This window comes from Squalius cephalus, assembly GCF_949319135.1.
Source record: "Squalius cephalus genome assembly, chromosome: 24".
NCBI classification, from domain to species: Eukaryota; Metazoa; Chordata; class Actinopteri; order Cypriniformes; family Leuciscidae; genus Squalius; species Squalius cephalus.
Genome location: NC_137145.1, coordinates 12222304 through 12244418, shown reverse-complemented (window position 1 = coordinate 12244418; position 22115 = coordinate 12222304). Strand labels below are relative to the sequence as shown.

At 37.1% G+C, this 22115-nt stretch overlaps 1 protein-coding gene across 3 annotated transcripts in view; it reads right to left on the bottom strand.

Moving 5' to 3' along the window:
- The window catches only part of opcml (opioid binding protein/cell adhesion molecule-like), a 139149-nt gene that overhangs the window by 74918 nt on the left and 42116 nt on the right, over positions 1-22115 (bottom strand). The window lies entirely within an intron of this gene.

Genomic DNA, 22115 nt, shown 5'->3' with positions numbered 1-22115 from the left:
TTTCAGCAACATTCAATTGTTAAAGACATCATATTTAGCCTTATTTGCATATTTCCATTACACTTCATTCATAAGAGATTACATTGATCAGTATCCAAATATATTTATGTGGTGTGTGTTTTATCCTGGATTATCATTCTCATGTTCATCACAGTCTTTAACTAATCCTAAATTAATCACTCCATCTAAACTAGTTTATGTTTACATTGAAGGTAGATTCATTACAGCAACAGAAATGGGGAAAGAAAGGGTTAAAGGGGGTTTATTGGTGGAAAAGAGTTATTTGACCATTTTACCGAAATTGTTGCATTAAAATGATGATGATGATGAACATGCCAAGAGAAAGTATGGCATGTGATAAGATTTAATTAAAAAATATATATCTTCCCTCTGATGTTACCTGGTGCTCGAAAAGCTTATTTGATTCAACTGCTTTTTAATTAAAACCCGGCTGACCTTAGCAAATTGTAGATCAGTTTAGCTAATTAGTACTGTGAATCCATGCCTCAGTGTAATGTGTTGAAAATGATACCCTTGATTTGATGATAATTCTGGGAAGGAAAACAACATAAGTCTACTGATCCTTAACACCTGAACTGATTGATTTAGCAAAAATGTGGAAAATCCAACCATAAGAATATTCGTACCCCCATTGTAGACACAATGCGCCAATTATCTTTCTTTTTTAATTGTTTTTCTGTGTTTTTTGTTTTTCTGGAGGAAGCTCAGTTGTGTTCAATCCCATTGCTTTGGGTGGGCGGATGAAAGAATGTTTAATTTCACTGTTTTTGTTCTGAATGGGTCATGATGAGTTCATATCTACGTTATAACTGTATAGTTAGCATTTCAATTCAGGTCAGTTGATGATCTTACACCATTATGTGCATATTCAGCTGTAAGCAAAAGGTCTTGCACAGTGACTCTACACATAGTTCTTTTTGGTCAGTGAACACCACTAATATAAACAGACATAAATATCACCATGAAGGAGACCAATATGGCACAAAATGGGTCACGTAGACTGTTTGCGATATAACTAGTCACTTTTGATTAACTCCTGTCTGCCTTGTGCTGGGGGTTCTGTTAGTTGCAAAGGCTGCAATTATTTAGAATTACCTATCCATCTATATTTATCCAGCTATCCATCTGCCAATCCAAATTACTGACCATTTTCTTTTTCTTCTTGCCAAAATGGCCAGCAACCCTTTAAATAATGTAACACAATTTGGAACCTAGAAAATTGCCACATTAATATGGAATATACAGTCACATGTGTGTGTGTATTTATAGTAATTCTTTTCAGTCATTAAATATTGAATATGGCTGATCCAATCAGAATTTGTGTATTTCCTATATAATTGTTTTTAAATGCCAATCAACTGGATAAACATAGTAGCAAATTACCTTGTACATCAGTTGTGATTTATAAATTACTGTTAAATAGTAGTAATAACCCAGCTATGTGAGAATGGAACTATTTCAAAGTATATTAGTGTGGTATGACACCTCTAGTCTAAATGCACTCTGGCATATCATATCTTGCTCATTATCTCTTAATTTCTTATCAAATGGCAAGATACTTATATATGTGCACTGCAAATGTCCATATTTAACCTCAAGGTCGAAAGCAATTTGGGCCAGAAAACTAGGACATTAGCATACTATTTCAACAACTAAATCTCTGGCAACTGCAGACTTTGCGATCATATCGGAGTCAGTAACTGTGTTAGAGGAGGCTGCCACTGTCTTCAAGGTAAACACAATTCGCTTTAGCTTTTCAATCAAAAATGTTACTCCGGTTGAGCCATTCCTGCTGGATAACATTAATTCAGCTAGATGCATTGGAATGAGGGCTAAAATCACTTCAGTTTGAGAGAAGCTATGTTGAAAATGTCAATTATTATTCCGCATGGTTATGCAAATTATGTTGAGGGAGACGACAAGTTAATACAGCTGGTATAGCTGGAAAAATCCAACGCTCAATCTCCGGTTGGCATTTAGAGTCACTCAAAACTATTCATGCGCGCTTACTTTCGTACTGTCACCTGATGTTCAATGTCCCCGTCTGAAGTGTCTAACGTTAAACTATCAATTTGTCAAATGCAGACTCAATAAAAGTGACTTCCGCACATATTTGTGTGTGTATCACTGAAATAGTGTCTATGTTTTGTAATCACTGGTGCCTTAACTTAATTTTCGACATGCCACAGTATAAGAGGAGAAAAATAGTTCTTTAAAGGGATACTTCAGCATTTAGCATTAAACTATGTATCAGTAGAAAACCTGCAGTATTTTCGAATTACCGTGCTTCCCTCCTCCTTCCCCTGAGACAAGAGATTTATGTATTTTTTGTCTGGAAAAAAATCCTCCGATGACGCAAAAATCGTCATTTTGCGGCATCGGAGGATTTTTTGGCCAGAGGCTAGAAACTACAGCCAGTAGTAGTAGGAGCTAGTTCCGCATGTTCTCAACCCGCCCCTAGAGGGTGGGATCTCACTCACAGAATGAAGAAATAGTGCCAGCCATCTTTTTTTGGAAGGTAAGCCAACTGGCTCTTGTTCTGTGGAGAAAGCTGAGTAGTAGGGGTTACCATACATCCTCTTTTTCCCGGACGTGTCCGGCCGTCGAGATTGTCCAAAATGTCCAGGGTTCAGTTTTTGCTTTCTAACAGTCGCCATTCATTGTTTACATGCATTGTTTTCAATCTAACTGAATTAATTCCGATTGGTGAATCTGAATGTAGTGTTTACATGAACGCTAAACAAGTGATCGGTTGATGTGCGTTATAGCATTGCTAAGAAAATTCCCACTCCTCCGTGAGAGATAGCCCACGAGACCGGTGCGTCTCAGGTGTCGCTCATCAGTAATCACGCCACCGGCCTCGCGCCGTTCTCCCGCGCCCCTCAGCCTTGTCCTGCTCGCCACAGTAAACATAATGAATGGCGAGTGTAGAACGCAAAAGCCGAATCCCGGACATTTTGGGCGATCTCGAAATCCCGGGCAGACTCGTCACGGAGACTCACGATAAAACTGCATCTTTTCAGTTTCGAGTCAACTAGTAGCTGCCCTCTGTAACCGGTAGGCGTGGCTTGGGAGTGGCCTCGTAGGGCAGCGAAGTAAGTGGATTCTGGGAGTTGTTGTCTTTTATCCACATAAGCCAAAAATGTAATTTGTGGCTTTTCTCAGTCTAGAAGGATCCAAATTCAAAAATAATTTCACATTTCTACTACATAAATTACCCAATTTAAATACACATTAATCTTTCCAGAGGTGAAGTATCCCTTTAACTTTCTTTTTAAACAATAGGCTAAACCTGAAGAGCTGTTGCAGACGAACTGAACAAATTAGCATAGTTTAGATTAGATTTTATACTCTGTTATTATTAAACTGTGTGTGCAACTATAGTTAAAATTAATCACACTACAAATCTGTTGAGATTCCTTTCAATCTGTGCGTAAATGGTGGGATTTTTTATTGAGTCTTTCAGCACGGTACGTGAGTGGTGACAAGTGACTGTCTTTATGAGTGAGTCATGGACTCCTTCATTCAACTGATTGGTTCAAAACACTGATTCATACAAGGAACAAAACAAGTGTCTGTCTTCATGAGCGAGTCAATAAATCATTCACTTAACTTATTTGTTCAAAAACACTGATCTATGCAGGAATGGAACAAGTGACTGTTTATGACTTTGAGTCTTTTGAAACACTCACACAATTCATTCAAAAACACTGATTCATTCAGTAACAGTACTGTTTGTTGGGTATGATATTGGATAACTACACAATTATTATTAGTAGTAGTACTACAAGTAGTATAATTTTACAATGTTGGGTATGATATTGGATAACTACACAATTATTATTAGTAGTAGTACTACAAGTAGTATAATTTTACACTCTGATTTTAGGATTGGTTGGTTGGTTGGTTGGTTGGTTGGTTGGTTGGTTGGTTGGTTGGTTGGTTGGTTGGTTGGTTGGTTGGTTGGTTGGTTGGTTGGTTGGTTGGTTGGTTGGTTGGTTGGTTGGTTGGTTGGTTGGTTGGTTGGTTGGTTGGATGGATGGATGGATGGATGGATGGATGGATGGATGGATGGATGGATGGATGGATGGATGGATGGAGTAGACACGCTACTTCGATGCATGTATGGAGTGGGAGTGGCATAGTTGTCACAACGAGCGAGCAAAGTTGACATGGAGCATACTATATCTCAAACCTCGGAGGATCACCCTTTTAAAAAAAACTCAGAACAGAGGAGAGTCTGCTGGCAAAAATAGAATGTGACAGAGCTCATAATAAAATGAGAATCAACATTGGCTTGATTTTTCAGAGATGGCGAGAACTGAAGGATTTGAAGTGTTGTAAAAGCGATGCATTTTTATTACTCAACAGAGTAAGGTATGTTTTTTGAACAAATAAATTGTCATATAGCTTTCTAACAAAGTTCATTGTAAAGCATTATCTATTGTGAAGACTCATTTCATTATGGTTGTTGTAGCGCTGTGCTGGGATTTGTTTTCAAGGAAGTACCATGTATAGTAAAGGGTATCGCTAGGTTTTCAGCTAGTGAGCTTGAGATCCTTTCCATCTAAACTGCTTATATCTCATAAGCCTATGTTTTATGATCAGTAGGATAATCTGTCTCTTTTTAGTTATGAGAAAGAACCAGAGCCAAAGAACAACCAAAACAATGTTCTTCTGCAAAATGCAGGCAATTTCGTTTTTTAACCACTAGAGGGCGAAAAGTTACCTTTAATACATTTTTTAGAATGTCTTTATTAAAGGTTATTTGTTGAGTAGCAATGAAAAACAACACTAACAAAGGTCAGCTTGAACTGGCAAAAAGTGGACCTGTAATAATACAGAGGCAACACAACAGTAGGATGTATTCTTGACATGGCATTTCTTCCATGTTCAGTTTTTATTTTTTAAAAACGAATCCCTTCTAAAAAATATCTGGCTAAAGAATAATCCCCCAGTTGACCTTTCAGGACCAAAACTGAAGCAAAGCTCACAAAATCTATTCATTAGTGTCACAAAGTCTGAGACATGCGACACAGACTGATTCTGAACTTCTTGATCCCAGAGTGCACCATTCATGCTTGTCACACTACACACCAGTTTGTCTGTCACCATTCAGACAAGTTAAATCGGTGGATTTAATTTAAAGGAATTGTTCATTCAAAAATAAATATTTTTCCATCATTTTCTCACTCTCATTGTCGTTCCAAACCCATATGATTTTATTTCTTTAATATACCACTAAAGGAGATATTTGACAGAATGTGTAATATAGGATGTGAATCATATTTTATGTAGCTTTTATAGCACTTTTTGTCATTTATAGAGCTTAACAGACCTTATTCCCCATTCACTTTCATTAGGGCTTTTCACACCCTGAGTCATTCTAAACCCCGAATGCAGAATCCTAAATTATCTTGCACCACATTTCATACCTGTCATAATTTATCTGGGTTAACAATTAATCCTGGGTATTCATATACTGACAATTCACACTACATTTCTAAACCCTGGGTTAACGTTCTTATTTGCATATTTGCGGTGTGAACGATTGGACAAACGCAGCATGTGAACCGTTTACATAAAGGCTCTTTAGCATTGCACATCCTCATAATATATTGCTGACTGCTATCATGTAAAGGCAAGAATTAAACTCTAATTGATGAATTTTCAGTCACCATTTGACATTTTGGAAAAATTTTGGCATTGCAATACAGGGTTTTATAACCTCAGGTTAAATTACAAGTGTCAAGTCAAGTCAAGTCAAGTTTATTTATATAGCGCTTTTCACAATACAGATTGTATCAAAGCAGCTTCACAGTATTAAATTAAAATAATACATCAATGTTTGTTTCTAGTGGAAAACGTCCACGTTTGGTAATGCTGATCAATAGTATTGTTGATTGATTAATTAAATTAAATATCCCCAAGTGTGCAACGTTTCTCTACCTTGGATTAAAAGCGGGGTTTAGAACGACAATAACCCCAATAAGCGCAGTGTGAAAAGCCCTATATGGGAAAAAGCAGCTTTGACATTCTGCTAAACATCTGCTTTTATGTTCCACAGACCATCAAATGGATTTGGAACAACATGAGGGTGAGTAAATGATGAAATAATTCATTTTGAACCATATTCCATTGAATATTCATCATGATGTTGAGAAAACTCCTAAACAGATGTCTTTAGACAATAAGACAGCAGTGACAAGTACATTTGCATGAAGGAATTGTGAGATTTACAGTGCTCTGGTTTTCTAATCCAGACTGTGAATCATTACAGAAGCTCTTCGGCTGACCCCTCAACAGGCCACCTGCACTAAAGAACCTCTCTAAAACCTTATTCCTTTGACCTCAAAGTCCCTGACTCAAGGTTATGTTTAAAGGATGCGCAGCGCAACACTACCATTATCTTCAGTCTGGAAAATCTGTTTGAACAGAACGAAGCGCTCTCCCAGAGGAGAGTTGCTAACCTTGCAGTGAACTGAGGAGGTCTCCTCTCCTGTGATAACTTCTGCTAAACTAACCATGAGTGTTGCGTCCTTGGGAATTAATTTCACTTTGTTGCACTGAAAGAGAAGAAAGAGATGCTATTGTACGACTTGTTCGAAGGTTGCTTCTTCTCATTTCAAATGACAAAGTGGTGAGAAAACATCAAATCAAAGACATTACGAAGAGGTTTAATGTATGTTCACAGTTGCACTTGATCTTGAACATTTAATTGCTTTGAATACATTTCATGCCTAAGCTACAGTTTCCTTAAGGCAAGAGACAGATCGCACAGATGTACTGCCGCCGTCATGTCTTTTAGTTTTTAAACATCAATATGAGTGAGAAATGAACATATTATGGTGATTCTCATTCATTTCCTCTAACTGCAAAAAGTTTTTTTTTTCATTTTTTCATTTTGAGAAATATTGTTGACACCCACAAAGCAGCCTGTGCTGCAAAACAATGGCATCTTGTTTGGTGTTTTGCAAATATTCCCCCTTGAAGTTCCTCCATTTGAGACATGGAATTGTTTTCTGAAATATATAATGAGACCTCTAATATTTCTGGTAACATGTTGTTTTGAATGCCAATGATAGCAAACAAAAGGCAATCTTTTCTTTGCTGGTACACCTGTCTCCATCACCATTTTGTAATAATAAAGATTAGGGAGCTGTGAATAAAAAAAAATGGCTATACATAAAATCCTAAAAAAGACCACATTGGATAAATATGACCGCATTGGACCGCATGGATGTTTTATGCAATGGAATCAATTTGCCTCTTTGGTAGGCAAAAACTGCACTGTTTAGAATACATTTTCACTCAGAAATTGCAAGTAAATTTCACAATTAATTACAAACAAACAGTAAGCAACACATTGAATTAAACGTGAAATGTTCAAGTAGAATGACTGATATAGTATTTGCTTTTAAAATATACTTCAGTAGTCTTCCTTTACATCTTTGGAAAAATCTTTTTTTTTTGATTCTTTTTTTTTTTACAGTGTAGGGATGGGACAAAGTTTTAATGGGTTTTAAAGGGGCATCCTTTCCTGCAGTGCTACAGCGCAGTAATGAACTCCTCTGTGCGGTTTCACAAAATGTTAGTAAATTACAGGGCAATTGGTGCTACTATTGCATCCATCCAGCCAGGAGACACATGCATTTCTGTTGTTCAAAAATAGCAGCCTCCACCATCACTCACGCAGTCTGCTGTAGTCAGTTAGGAATTAATTTGAGTCCTGACCCTGAAGCAACTGGACTGGATATGATGACAAATCTCATACAGGGAGTGGCTCATGGCCTGCACATTTTTATCTGTCACAAAGTTGTGTCGGGATAACAGGCAGAAGCACCGTGGGGGTATGTAACCGTTTTAACTTCGTTTTATTAATCAGCAAACATCGAGAAAACGGTTGCAAAGTTCTCCAGAACATTCATCAATGATAAATTGAAGCTAAACAAGTGGCAATGGCATGTCAGCGATACATAAAGTGAGATATGAAATGTATTGTAGCATTGTAATATTGCACAGAGTTGTTTTTTTCCTTTGTTGTTTTTAATCTTTACCTGGACGGGCCAGAGCTCACAAAGCATACAAAGATAAAGGTCGACAGTGCTATGATTTTGATGAGAAAAACATTTGACAAGATCAGGAAAAACTACAGCAATGTTTGTGTTGATTGACCAAGATGACTTAATAAAGTATGACATGAAGAACATTGTCAAATACCAATAAAATAGGAGACTGTTAATTTAGTTGCATGTCATTTCGCCATTAAGTTTATTAGGTACTGCAACCAATCAATGTTTTAAATAAACAATAAGGGCCCTATTTTAATGATTTAAGTGCATGGTCTAAAGCGCACGCCGCAAGTGCACTTAGGGCGTGTCTGAATCCACTTTTGCTAGTTTCACGACGGGAAAAATGGTCAGCGCACCTGGCGCATGGTCTTAAAGGGTTGTCCCTATTCTCTTAATGAGTAATGGGTGTGTTTTGGGCATAACCTGCAAAAAAACAATCAGAGTGTAATTTCCTATTCCCTTTAAAAGCCAGTTGCGCTTGCACCATGGCAGATTCGCTATTTACATGACGGAATTTGCAAGCGGAAAGACTGAACGCGTCTCTAGAGAGCAAACGGATCTGCTCGCGCGTGAGCTTCTACGGGTCAAGTCGGATTTATCTTTATGTACACAATAATAATATTTTACATTGTAATCCTTTTATTTTTAATATTTGGCAAGTTTGTGTGCTGTTGCGCGTCCCTGTGTGTGTAATAAGCAGAGTGTACGCACGTTGAGCAACTGCCTATAGGCGTACATTACTAACGCGCTCTTTAAATAACAAAAAATATATTGCGCCATCGACTTTAGACCAGGTTTCAGTTGGTCAATGGCACAGTCTATTTCAGTTGCCTCAAAATAACAACGCGCCAACAATGCGCCTGAACACACCTCGTTTTCAGACCAGCACAAGTGGGCGCACATGCATTTGCTATTTAAACAACGTGGCGCAGGACGTGAAAATGATAACTGCGTCGGGCTGAATTTAACAAAAAACACTTGCATCGTGCCTGGCACAGCATTTTTGCAGCATTGCGCCAGGTGTGTGATAGGGCCCTAAGTGATAAGTGAATGCAAGTTAGGGTGAAGCGCTCTACTAAAGTGACTACTAGTCTGATAATGGAAATGTTTGTGTGTAGGGGAGCGCGGGGCACAACCTAACGCGGGGTTAAATGTAACACAGACCTTAGTCAGGGTCAAGCAGGTTGTGTTTCCTCTTATTTTCTCTCGCTGCCAGAAGACGGTCTCCCGCGGATTTGTGGAAAGTTTTGATATGATTTCATGAAGATACTGGACAAAGAGTGTTTTGACACCATGCAAGTAATTTTTTTCATCATAGGTTTTTTAGGTTTCTGAGTTGGGTGTGTACGTCACCAAATCTAACTTTATATTAACTTAATCACTGTCTTGTTGGCTAAAACATAACAACATTTTGAAACATGTCAGCAACTTCTAGCAACTGTTAGCTAGGCTTAAAATAATTTGTACACAGCGGGGTTAGTTGTAGCACAGTGTTACAACTAAGCCGCCAAGTGTACAACAATAATGAAATGAAAACAGGGAGCCACACAACTTTTCAGGTTTGAGTATTTACTTATAAATTTATTTTGCCACATTTAACTTTGTTGGACTTCAAAAATGTTTAGATGAAGCCGTGGAGACGGTGTGAATATAGACTTGAACATATGTTACAGCGCAAGCTGGAGGTGAGTCTTCCGTCAGTTTGCTTTCTGATTTTGTATTGTTTCGTTTCACATGATAATCGCCAGAGCGTACGTTCGTTTCTCCTCAGTGTACAACAGGATATCGTAAATAATTAACATGTTGAATATTTACAATTTGGGATCGGGACGGGCAGATTCAGTCACTCTTAACACACATACACCACAGGAAAATCTGATAAGATAATCTGTAGAACCATTAAAATATTCTGGACTTTACCTAGGATTGTAAAAATTGCCCCAATATCTTGTAATGTGTGCCCAGTTTATAATGACTTTTACCACAGAAATGCACCATCAAAACTTGATCTAGGATGGCCCAAGTGGTGATGATGACACATATGTGAACGATTACTCACATTAAGCCATCAAAATGAGTTTATGAATGTTTTATGAGAAGGATTTTACACAGAGGATAAAATATGATAACACTTCGAGTGACACAATGACAAGCAGTTTGCCACAGAGAAGGAAAATAATTTCATTTCCAACTAAATAATTGAATGGAGACAAATATATTTCAATTATAAAAAAAATACAATGCAAAATGCTGACATTAATTCACCTGCTGTTGTCCAGACAGACCGACAAGAAAGAAAGAAAGAAAGAAAGAAAGAAAGAAAGAAAGAAAGAAAGAAAGAAAGAAAGAAAGAAAGAAAGAAAGAAAGAAAGAAAGAAAGAAAGAAAGAAAGAAAGAAAGAAAGAAAGAAAGAAAGAAAGAAAGAAAGAAAGAAAGAAAGAAAGAAAGATAGATAGATAGATAGATAGATAGATAGATAGATAGATAGATAGATAGATAGATAGATAGATAGATAGATAGATAGATAGATAGATAGATAGATAGATAGATAGATAGATAGATAGATAGATAGATAGATAGATAGATAGATAGATTGATTTCAATTCCCATGAAGACAAGGAAACCTACACTAAAAAATAAAAAAAGAGCAGCAGGACAAGATAAATTGATGTGAGCACAGCTGTCCCGTACAGAAAACAATAGCCATAACTAGAGCCATAACTAGATCCAGCCCTGGCCATTTGGCTCTGTTTGGTCTATCTCAACATCCTTTATGATTGATGGAGGTTTGCAACCAAGACGCAATATGTTGGCTTTATTGTGAAACCCTGAAACAGGTGTTAAGATAAAAAGTCAATAAACCCAGCCTTTGGGAGATGCAGTGCAGAATGGCCGTTTGCAATTCGATAAAAGAGGTATTGTAGACTAAAACTTAACGGAAAACTACTGATTTATAAATATAAACTTTTCAAGTAACTTTGCAATTACATGTTAACTAACTCTGGTATAGAAGACTGTTAGTAGACTGTTAGGTCAGGTGTTAGGGTTAAGTTGACATACAGTAGTTGCAGAGTCACTTATTGGGAGCAGTATGCTAGCTGGAGCCGTTTACCTCCAGTGTTTGTGCTAAGCTAGGCTAGCGGTGGGTGCGTCAGACAGAGTTACGGCACGCACGGAGATGAAAAGGGTATGTATGGACTTATCTAACTCTGGGGGATACGGTGAATAAGCTAAATTCCCAAAAAGTCAGCATGTTCCTTTAACACTAAACTGCCAGTAATGTAAGCCACTGGGAGACCACATACGGTTGCCAGAGATCTGTAATACAAAGTATTTTTCCAAAAACTAAGTTTGAATAGTATTTTCGTGCGGTGATTGCGGGGCGGAAACATTTATGACGTAGCCATGCGCACTTCCTATACCATCTCATTCTAACGTTTAATGCTGAGGAGGACTCTGGCCTACAAGCCTCCAAAGGACTGGACTAGGAAGGACACCGCCTCGGGATGCAGCCTTCTGTTTGAGAAGCACCCACAGACTCCCTCAAAGGCTTATTTTAGGTGTAAATATAACCTCTGTAATGGTCTGTTGATTCATCTGATTCTTCAACTATATTTCTAAAAATTAAAAATAAATATAAAAAATAAAACAAAAATATACAAAACAAAATAGAGTTAAAAAAAACAACATTGATTGTAAACTAAATATAAAAATCAATTTAAAAATAGCACTAAAATAAAATTATGAAAATGTTAAAATAGAGTAATCTTGAGGGCTATATGTGCACTCACTTTATCTAAAAATCCATTTCCCAGATAAAACATATGCCCAGGATTGTCAGTATAATCCCTTTTCCCCAATTTAAATCAAAATGAACTGCTGAATTAATTTAGAAGCCAAGCTGCTATGTAACCAACTCTGATTAAATCTGGTTTAGCTGTCATTATAGATTAAAACTCAGTTAGCTGTATATTATTCCTCATAGTCATGGCAGCATTTCACGTTGTTTGCTCTTTAAGCTGTCTAATGTCTAATTAGTGCAAAATATACAAGTTACAACCAATCCAAATGTATTTCTGTATTTGTACTGTACTGTAGGTGTCTAATTACCCAAACTGCTGAGGTGACTTTTCAAATTAGTCCTCGTTGGCTATAATTGGGCTCCTTGTGCTAAGCAGTAATTATGAGATGATATCATGCATTTTAATGCTGGAGATTCAAAGCAATTTTTGTTTTGCATGATACAGAATTGACTTACTATTCCTGAGAGGACAGTTTCAATGAAGTGATTAAGATTCCTTGTACTATATGTAAACTGATTATTCTCTCTGACCTTGTCTCATTAGTGAACACAATCAAATTTGAAATAGTTTGTTTACTGTTTACGAGGCATGTTCAAGAAAAAGATGGAAAGGTTGATTTTTTGGACCCTGATTTCTTGACACTTTGGCAGACAATCACTTACCCATACCCAGGGTTGGTTTGTGTTGATATTATGTAATATCCGAATTGTCCACAAATTGTTTCCGTGTCTAGCCCAAAGACAAGTCATTTTATGTGACACATCAAAATATGTGGAAAATAATGTGTTTTTTTGAACAATCAAGCATGAAAGCATATTTCCCATACAAAATCAAGACCCTGTAATAATAGGACCCGTTTAAAACCAAAAATTATTATTAATTTATTATAATTATTAAATAATATTAATAATCATAAATAAACTTAATTTAAATCTGTTTCTCACAAAAAGCTATCGTATGGCTTGTAATACAGGAGTCTTGGAATATAGAGCATAAGTCACATGGATCGCTTTTATGATAACTTTGTTGCTTTTTTGTCTCGTTGGAGCTTGGCAGCTACAGCCCTCATTTACTTTCATTATTTTGAAAAGAATAACCTGGATATTCAACTTTTGTGTCGTAAGTCATGATTTTTGACGAGTGTGAGTAAAGATGACAACATTTTCATCTTTGAGTAAACTATTCCTTTAAATATATTTTGGCAAAGAAAGGGGAACAGTGATCCTTCAATGAACCATAGCTTATCTCAAATGAACCATATTAAATAAAATAAAGAGACAAACATATCCATAGACTGTTTTGGACTCCTGTTTCTTGTTCTGTTGTTCAGTGGAGATTAGAGGTATAGAAAATGACCTGTTGAAAGGAACTTTGAGCTCAACAACGCAATATTCTCCGGAAAAGTGACTTTCATTTATATTAGGCTTGACAAATTGGAAAGCGCTTGACAGGCTCCCTTGATCTTCATTGACTTTCATCAAAGGTTGCAGACCGTAGTGAAAGACTGGGGATTACTTTGGAGTGTTTGGAGGCTTTGGTCGTAAATTAGTCATGGCTTAGAAGGCAACGATTCTTCCACCGATTTTAAAGCTCACTCGGTCTACATCCATACTACATTAAGGAGCTCTAAGACAATACATCATGCATAAGGATTGTTCGTAGACTGTGGAGTGCATGCTATGCTTGAACAAAATGTAGGATGTGAAGAAAGCTGCAAACTGTGATAAAATATGTTTTAAAGGAGCATTCAGGGGTAAATATTATGCAAGTCAAAATTTCAGAAGCCATTCTGGAGGAAGTTCAATATATATTCGAAAGTTTTCATCAGAGTTGGAGCGCAAGCTGTACGCTTTGTAGCTTTGATGTACACAGTAATGAAATGCTAAATGTACTGTACCCACCCTTTTAGACTTTCTTGGGTGGAGGAAAAGCAGAAAAAAATAACATATTGATAAAAATCACTGTTCTCTTCCAGCGTGAGTGATGTTGTTTTCACACGAAGCAGAAATGAACTATTGATCAGTAACCCCACTACATTTACCATCATTTTTCTACCTCGGCACACTGCAGACAGAAATCACTCCCGCTTCCAGGGCCACTTAACTTGCCCTTTTGAGGGAGAAAGGGATAAGTAAACAGCATGTGCTGTATGGACCGAGCTCGCCCGATCCAAGAAGACGTAATGGAGTGTGTTTGACCAGTAGTGCATGGAATTGGTTCCTTTTTTCATTAGCAGGATACGAAATCTGTGACTAAAAACAGGCAGTGAGTGAACATGAACAACGAATGCATGATAATGGGAGTATATAAGTAAGTGGATTTACAAAGAAAGAAGTCAGCATGCATTGGTTCATATCTTCAAAGAAAAGGAACAAAAGTCTCACTTGTACTTGATGTATCAGTGTTAAAAATATGATAAACACTGCAAAAATAATATTCCAAAACAGCATTTTGTCTTGGATTTCCAGTAAACATATCAAAACATCTTTAAAACAACATAGATTTACATGAAACGCAAAATTGCGTTTGCTTTTAAGACTCTTTTTTTAGGGTATCCATATTTATTTATATTCTAACCATATCTAATATTTAATTAAAATAAATATTCCTGTAAATGTTTTGTTTGTTTTAAACATTATTCAATTTCATAGAATTATGCATTTTATATATATATAAAAATTTCATGTATAATTTTGAATAAAAGCATCTGCTAAAAGTGTCAATATAAAGGTAAAATATATTATCAGTTTTGATATATGGACATATAAAATATATATGTGTGTGTGTGTGTGTGTGTGTGTGTGTGTGTGTGTGTGTGTGTGTGTGTGTGTGTGTGTGTGTGTGTGTGTGTGTGTGTGTGTGTGTGTGTGTGTGTTGCTTCTTATGAATATTTGTGTTTTTAAGGATACTATAGAAATCCTTAAAAGAAGTCAACATACTGATTAAAACAATTATTTTGAAGAAAGCACTTTGTTCAATAGGAAAATAATATGCAACAACATATACAAACTGCAAATGCAGAGGTTCAGAACTAAAGTCACTACGGTATCCAAAGAATTCCTTCATAAAGAATATTTCCTTTTGAAATATCACTCTAATTTCGGCAGTTGTACTTTGTTCTGCGACTTTCTGGATGCATATGGGTAGCTGAAAATGAGGAGGTGAAGCTATTTCACCCCAAACTTAATGAAATATCACACTTCTGGTCTACTCTCCCCACTCGGCCATGGAAATGCCTCTCATTTCCACTTCTTTAAAGCTGTGGCGTCCTCAAGGCAGAACACAGCCCCTCTGCTCCAGCACGTCACCCAGACTAATAAGCAAAAGCTGTCCTCACTGGAGCATGGGCCGCAGATGCCACAGGAAGAGCAGATACAGACCTTATCATGAAAAAATAATCCCTGGCTAAACCACGGTAGGAACCCTGAGGGGTGCACCTCCACTGCAGACAGCTGGCGAGATTACCAGAGAGACTGGGGATATTTTGCAGAGCCATCTAGTCAAATCACACCAGGCAGGTTTGATGCAACGGCGGGACAAAAGAAGATGCTTCATTTGAGTTTCTCCCACAAGCAAGCTAGTATCTTGCAGTTGGGCTGGAACACAATCTACAGATCGTCCATGTGTGATTTCTGCTGAGTCATGATTAAGAGACCAGCTTTTGACGTTTAGAGATAGACCCCTTGTTCAGGTATTCACTTGGGGCTTATCGTAAGGCTCAATATGACTTAAGGAAGTGCCTTAATGTCTCTTATTCTGTTTACTGCTCACTAGACCAAGTCGTTCTTTACCAACCGCCACTTTTATTTATCCTGCAGGGCATTTTCCGATTTTAAAAGTTGTTTGTAGTGAAGGGTTTTACATTTGAATTGGAATGGTGGAATGATGGTTTTTTTAAAGTGTGAGTGTGGATAACAGACTGTCATCAGCAATCCACAGGCACACAAATTCTTCAAATTTAGATTATGTCCCAGTATGACACTTGAAGACTTTGAAGAAATGTATTTTTAAGAATAGACTCCAGCACACTTTCATGAGAATACATTTTTGATGACTGCTGCCACAAAATACTGAGATCTAAAAGAATAATAGACACAAAAGCTCTCATAAGGAAAGGTAATTGAGAATACTGCTAATGAACCATCTCTGTGCCTGTGCCAAATTTCTAATGGAAAAAAAATCAAATGCAACGGAAAATAAAAGGTAACATAATGTATAAAAGTTATGCCATTAAAATACTCTTTAGAAAATTAACTATATTAACAACAGTTGTTTGTTTCATTTAAATGTGATACAATAACAGTGACCCCAAATAGTATTTGGACATTTTAAAAAAATTATGAATTTTGCTCACAAGCACATAAAAAAACAAAAAAACTTTATCTGTAGGCCTACATATTTTGGTCTTAAAACGTTGATTTGACTTTATACATTAAAAAGATGTTTTTGCATAATACAATTAATTGCAAAAACAGCCCAGTTAGTCAGTGGAGAAAAGCTCTCTTTATTTGTAGATGCCATTTGGTTTAATACAATTTGCATCTAATTAAAGTCTGTGACAATAAATATTAGGAGAACTAAACACATTTTATTTTAGGTATAACACATTTCTATAGAAACAAGGAAGAGTATGTAAAACAGCTGGCCTTCCTTTTTTCATTTCATTTTACTGTAAATGAAGCTTTTGGAGATGAATACCAGATGAATAAAAAAAAAATCTGATTTCTGAAGTCAACAGCTTCTGCATTGTGCCATCTCAGCACAGAATAAAATACAGCTATTCCTCAATCCACTATTAAAGACTTTAAGAACAAATGTCTTCAGTTAGCGCAATAAATGAATAAAATGACAGGCCAAATAGATGAACTTTCCCAGCATTGTAAGATGTTATCAATAAGTCAATACGTTTACTACAGAGGTGGCACCAACCCCAGATAAAACGTCTGTATCTGGGAGAGTCACACACTCTAGACGATGATTCCTCAATTGTTTTCTATTTGATGAAAACAGCTCAAGGTCAAATGGATTTATTTTGATGCTTCTGAATCTGAGAGGGATGATTTAATCCTCAAAACATATTTAATCAACACCAGCAAACTGTTTTCAATTGAACATAACCTACATAGAAGATGCTTTAAAAGTTGCACTGAATTATGTACTGTATATACACCAATGTCCCTTTCAAGTAAAGTCTGTTCACTCGGCGGCCATATTTGCAATGCCTCCAAGCAGCTATTTCGTGCATTTACGACCAAGTCCCATCTATTTGAATGGGGGGAATCCTGAAATCTCAAAAACTGCTTGCCGAACTCACAATTAAATACCATACAAACAAAATCTGACATGAACTGTCCCATAAATGTTGTGTCTTATGCTCAAATAGGGTTAAAAAAAGCTTATTTTTCAGGCTAGAGCTTCCAATGCGCATGTGCAGGCCTAAGCGCGAGTCTCAGGTTTTTATGGGAAGCGGAGATTCTAATGGCAGCTGAAGTGACGCAGTGACTTTACCAAACAGCGATTGGCTCTTTTAAATAAAAAGGCGGGATGTATTATTGCGCATTGCAGTTTCTTCCATTCATAAGTAATAAGAGTGAACAGTCTTTCTATATCTATAGTCTTTGATACACACACTGACTACCGGTCAGTGTTGGGAGTAACGCATTACAAGTAATGAGTTCTGAGTTATGCAATCAGATTACTAAATTCCGGTCTACGAAAATCTCGGAATATTTTCAGGTTTTTGGCCGAAAGAGAAAAAACGGCATAAAATACAGTGTATGCCGCTCCTCAGTGTTCAGCAGACTAGAGTGAGGTTTTACTCTCACTCTAGCCGTTATCAATACTCCACTCTATGCACGTGCTCACGATCATTTTTTTTAATTTACAACATATTTCAGTTACTTTTTCAAATAAGTAACGCAAGTTACTTAGTTTTCCAATTTTTGGCTGCCACCTCTCCTGTCCCCGTGTTGAGAGAAATCAGGTGTAGAGGCCTTATGTGCGCTGTGTAAACATGATGGTTATTAGTTCTACTCATAAAAAACTGATTCAGTATTCCTCAAAAGTAATAAAAACAGTGAAATGCAAACTGCAAATCTGCAATAATGAAATATATTAAATAAAGAATATATACTTTATGTATTTAATCTCACTTTATTTACCAATGTCTTTGCTGCTGACCTTCAATGATCCAATTCAACCATTAGGCAAAAAATGACTTATAAATAAACATCACTTTTGTGTTTCATTTTGTTTGGTATCCACAATTCTGACAAAAGACTCATTGTTTTCAGCAATTTTAACTAAAGCACAGTTGACGGAGGCGTCGTGTTTTGTTTATGCTTAAAGGCTGCTTCACAGAGTGTGCTCTTGCAGTGCTGCCATGACCACTTATTATACGCGTTACTGGGATTGTTGTTTAAACTTGGCTAATGTAGCAATCGAGTTTATGGAGTTATTAAAGTGAGCAGGTGCATGTCGCAATATTTCGTTCTTATTTTCAGCATAAAGCTGTTCTTGTTCACTGATTTGCTTGCAAGATCTGGCAACACGAATAAGTCAGGCTCGTACCGTTCCCCTGTGATTTCTTGCACCGCGCATACAGACGAGAGATAAATCTCTGATGCACGTTAAAATGTATCCCTTCCACAGGCCTTCACACTGCACAGAATTTTTGTAAATGCGGTTGTCACTACCTGCATTTTTCGGGAGTAAATTCGGTAGTAGAATGCGGTTGTTACTCCCGTAAATTACTGCACTGTGTGTGTACACAACAGGATTAAGCACTAAAAGGTCATTTAGCTGCAGTATACTAGGCCATTGTAACACATTACTTTTAAAAGTAACTTTTCCCAACACTGCTACCAGTCAGAAGTTTGGAATAATTAAGATTTTTAAATATAGGCCTATATATAAACTGTGCACATCCACATCAAGAGAAGCTGTCTAAAAGAGAGGTTGTTGTTATTTTTTCACTTAGTGCTGTCGTCTTTGCTCTGAAGCAAAGGAGGTATCAGAACTGCACATTTGTATTTGATATTTGGCATGACCTCTTTTTGTTACTGCTCTCACAGCATGTTTTGATGCTACACAAGCCTTTTTTTGAGATGAAAATATTTAGTTCAAGAGATGACTCATCAACCTTTTCACTAAGCTGACAGCAGACAGCACCGACTCTACCACTCTCTTGCTCACTCTGTTTTTCTCTAGCCAGTTGGATGGTATTCATGCCTCTACTGATAGAAAAACAAACATTGTTAAAGTGAATTAAAATAAACTGAATATAATAGAGAAAGTCACATGTTCTTGCTTGATGCGAAGAAGAGGCCCAAGATGCTTGTGACACAAGTATTATTTTACACAAGAGCAATTTCATTGAAGAAGAAAAAATTGGTTGTTCTCAACTGATTGTTTCTCCTAGCCAACAACACGATGAAATGGAGAGCAGAGGAAGAAGTTTTTTCCTGGAAAAAAAATATAGATCCCCTAATCCTGTTCTCGTTCTACAAAGCGTTTGGTTTGGTATTCACGGCTCTGGTGTTGGTGAAAAACCACACTGTGCTGAAATGACACCTCCATAGCTTAGAGTGTTCCGTAAGCCTGTTCCAGTGAAGACGCTGGCACATCCCAGCAGCCCTCTCATCACAAACACGAGCGCGTGCCACAGATAAGTCATGCTCCTCGGCGATTATGCCGTAAACACCATTTCTCCCCCTCAGCTGCTGAGATCCTCTGCCGCGTCTCCTCTCGGTTTCGTCGCCGAGGGTCTCTCTGCTTCTATACAGATTTTAATTGCTTGGCAATAAAAAAAGAAGGTACAGACAGCTGAGACAGGCTTCCTGAGCATACATGGATACCGAGACCGCCAGGAGGCAAGTGAGCCCTCAATAAAAGACCATGCATTAGAACCGATTTCCACATAAACCAAATGGACAGTTTGATGCGAGACACTCTCTAAGAAGTTAAAGACTGCCAATGCTTTCAAGTCAAATTTGTGGCCCACTCTAAAAGGTCAAATATTGAAGTAGAGTAACTGCCTGTGAATTTGACGCCACATTAATTTGACAATCGAAATGATCTCTCTCTGTCAAAGTAAACGTCCCTGGCTATATTCGAATTTCTGTACTTAGTGTGTACTGAAAAACTTCCCAACAAGTTTTTTTTCTTTGAAGTGGTTTAGTATAAATATCTTCCCTAATGTATCATCATGTTGGAATTATACTACATCAACTTACCTGGTTTTGTTAAACCCAGATAGGGACAGAGACAGTTACCAAACCTGTATGATTTTCTTCTGCAGAGCACAAAAGACGACATTCTGAAGAATTTTTCAACTGTTTTTGTCCATACAATGCAAGACAATGGAGTCTAAAACAACATTGGGCACCTTTGACTTTCATTATACAATGAACATTGGACAATGCTGCAGGCTCTGTACAGTGAAAAATAATAATAATAATAATAATGTCAAACTCATATAAACCCGTTCATCTGTGTATTGTGCATTATGAATTCTGAGTACTAAGATGTCCTAGCCATACTATTTTTTTCCCTACAACACTACTGTTTAAAAGTTTTGGGTCAGTAAGAATGTTTTAAAGGAGAACTCCGGTCAATTTTTACATTGAGCTCATTTTTTTGTCAATTTGGAGTGCTGTCAATACAGAGAACAACGACAAAAATCGGTGTTGCCTACACCGTGTTATCCTCTTTTTAAAATTTGCACCCTGTTGACTTCAATGGGGCAATATTTAAACCTGCTTTTAGCCTCTTAACATCCTTGATGTGTCATTACAAGTGCACAGGTCATGTGAGTGATTCCTTCAGAGTGAACACGAGTGAATCTGACTGCAGCAGATGTGAAAGAAATGGATAAAAATGATGTTATTTAAGCCAGCGCAAATACCTGTATTTACATCCTGTTTTCGGTTGAAGTCCAAAGTAGTCGATTGCCGAGTTCACGCGCGTGATCATAGGTAACTAAACCTATGCGCGTGAACTCGACAATCGACTACTTTGGACTTCAACCGAAAACAGGATGTAAATACAGGTATTTGCGCTGGCTTAAATAACATCATTTTTATCCATTTCTTTCACATCTACTGCAGTCAGATTCACTCGCGTTCACTCTGAAGGAATCACTCACATGACCTGTGCACTTGTAATGACACATCAAGGATGTTAAGAGGCTAAAAGCAGGTTTAAATATTGCCCCATTGAAGTCAACAGGGTGCAAATTTTAAAAAGAGGATAACACGGTGTAGGCAACACCGATTTTTGTCGTTGTTCTCTGTACTGACAGCACTCCAAATTGACAAAAAAATGAGCTCAATGTTAAAATTGACCGGAGTTCTCCTTTAATGGATGTATTCAAGTAATGCATGGATACATTAAACTGATCAAAAGTAATCAAAAAATCCTGATAAAATGTATCAGGGTTTCCACAAAGATATTAAACAGCACAACTGTTTTTGCATTGATGATATTAAGAAGAACTGTTTCTTGAGTACCAAATCAGCATATTAGAAATTTCTGAAGGATCATGTGACTCTGAAGACTGAAGTAATGATGCTGAAAATTCAGCTGTGCATCACAGGAATAAATTACATTTTAAAATAAATTAACGTAGAAAACAATTATTTTATATTCTAATAAAATGCTCACAATATTTTATGTTTAAACCACATAAATGAAGCCTTGGTAAGCAAAAGATACTTTTTTAATAAACAAATCTTAATGACCTCAAACTTTTTATTGGTATTGTATTTGAACACAGAGGCCTTCTTAACCACATTTTACTATGTCTTTCCTCTTTGGGAACTCCAGGACATGATAAGTTAAACATGTACCTAATATTTATTCACGAAGAGCACAAGCGCATTATTCAAGTAGATAATATATCTCCCCTGCTGCTCCCCTCCATCAGCTCAGGGCAGCAACATAAGCACAGAATAATCACTCTCTCTAATAAGTGATCTCACTATCAATAAAGCAGCCAAAATATTGACCTGTTAGATCCTTTACCAACTCTAGAAAGGAAATGTGTGGGTACTAGAGGCTCCTGTTTGCATGAGAACACTTTCGGGATGTTTCAGACCATGGTGCTAATGGTTAGCAAATTAGCAGCATGCTGTGTGGAGGCCTGTATACTCCCTCAGAAACATGGTGCTAAGAATTAAGCCAGTCCTCTGTCCAGCTGGGCAAAATTGAAATCCAAAGT